This window comes from Propithecus coquereli, unplaced genomic scaffold (assembly GCF_000956105.1).
Source record: "Propithecus coquereli isolate 6110/MARCELLA unplaced genomic scaffold, Pcoq_1.0 Scaffold269, whole genome shotgun sequence".
In the NCBI taxonomy this organism is placed as follows: Eukaryota; Metazoa; Chordata; class Mammalia; order Primates; family Indriidae; genus Propithecus; species Propithecus coquereli.
In genome coordinates, this window is record NW_012148274.1 from 654,513 (window position 1) to 656,664 (window position 2,152).

General features: G+C 39.7%; 1 pseudogene; it reads left to right on the forward strand.

Moving 5' to 3' along the window:
- The window catches only part of LOC105812896, a 37,080-nt pseudogene extending 34,929 nt beyond the window's left edge, over positions 1–2,151 (forward strand).
- Position 2,152: the final 1 nt, after the last annotated feature.

Below are 2,152 nucleotides of genomic sequence, written 5' to 3' on the forward strand. Positions count from 1 at the left end.
TTAAAGAAGAAAAACGTTGGCAATGGCATGGAGAAGCTAGACCTCACTCACATTTCCGGTGAGAGTTTACACTGCTACGACCTTTTTGAATGGCAGTCTAGTAATATATATCAAAATGAAAAATACGTATTTTCTTCAATCCAGTCATGCAACTATTAGAAAATTATCCTCAAGGGGAATTAGTGTGCAAATATTATACAATGTATGAAAAATATACAATCCATTTAAACAATCTAAATATCCAGCAATTGAAGCACTGTTAAAGTATAGCATATCCATTCAAGAATACACTAAAGAAATAATAAAAAGAATAGAGGAGATGCAGATTTATTGACATGGAAAGCTAGCCACAAATATTAATTTTTAAAAACACACTACTATGAGCTAAGACAGCGCCACCTGCTGAGCCCTAAAGTGCTGTTTCTGGTCAAATCCAGAAGCACAACTCCATGCCATTGCCAAGAAGAGTTGGCAATAAGCGTTTTCTGAGAACTGCTCACTGTGGACCCAGTCTACCACCAACATGCTCAGCAGAAACAAAAATAGCTGCCCAGCAACCTGCAGCAGTTATAGAATCTAATAAAGTGGACTCACTGGCAGACACTGAAGAATTTCTACAGCAATACTATATTCATAACAAATCCAATGTGGAGATTTTCAATTACAACCGAATAAACCTAGCAAAGAATTGACAAGCTGTGGATATTTATGGCACAGATTGGTCACTGCTAATCAGAATATCTAAATAACTTTCTTCAAGAGCTGAAACATCTGCTTTCCTACAATTATACTGTCTTGAATCTAAATCTTCTAATGACAGTTTTCAAGGCTTTGATGTCACTGAGAAATAAGAATCACATCAAACTTGATCTTAACCAAAAGGCCGAGAAGCCGTTGGAGAATCACATCAATCCATCAAGTTTGCTAGAGCTCTTTGAACTTCTGTGTTGCCGTGAGTTTCTGAGACTTTACATACTCACATTGTGATTGATATCAAGAATATACGCACAAGCCTGAGCAAGAGTGAGACCCCTTCTCTATAAAAATTAGAAAAATTAGCTGTGCGTGGTGGCGCACACCTGTAGTCCCAGCTACTCGGGAGGCTGAGGCAGGTGGATTGCTTGAGCCAGGTGTTTGAGGTTGCTATGAGCTATGATGGCCACTGCACTCTAGCCAGGGCAACAGAGTGAGACCCTATCTCAAAAAAAAAAAAGAAAAAAGAACATAAGCACAAAACACAAGAATAAAGTGAATATGGTATCGCAGAATTTCACATACACCATGTTAAGAGACAGCAATGCAACTGCAGCCAAGATATCTTTGGATGTGATGACTGACCTCTACAAGAAACATCTGGACTAATGCCAAAACCATTAACGTTATCACAACTGCATGCTTCAAGGTACTGGCTGCTGCCTTGACATTCTTCCTAGGGTAAGATGAAGAAGAAAAACAGGACAGCAACTCAGAATCTCATGATAAAGGGCCAACAGCAAGAGACCTACTAGTGCAGTATGCCACTGGGAAGAGAGGCTCCAAACGGCAGAAAAACACTGAAAAGGTTATGAATGTGCCCAAGAAACAAAAGAAGAAAAAAACTCAAGGCGTTTAACTTTTCAGCTATTCACTTGATTCATGATCCCCACGGTTTTACACAAAAACTAAAGCAGGCAGCTAGAAAGCTCCAAACCGAGGTTTGAAGTGACATGCTAGTGAACCTTATCCCCAGATTGGTAGGAATTCATGAGTTTTCTAATTTCTATGCCTTCACGCAAAAGTTTCTGCCACTACACTGAACAAGTAACAAAAATCCTTTTGTCAAGCATCTCATCACCTGTTAGTCCCAGAGATCAGTCACTGCTCATGCCTATAGCCAACCATTTTGTTATGGACAAGAACTCTGGGGATGTCATGACAGAATCAATGCTAGAAAAGAATAACAGCCCAACGTCCTCTAGCCATGACTGAACAACTTCCTTAAGACTTGGCCCAGTATAAAACCCACAAGGATAAGAACATGATGATGTCCACTACAACTGTGATTCAGTTCTTCCAAATCCTCAGATGTTGCAGAAGAAAATTCCAGGGCAAGCCAACAGAGGCCCCAATAAAATCAGAGTGCAAAAATACGGAGAATTAGATGCTAAAGATC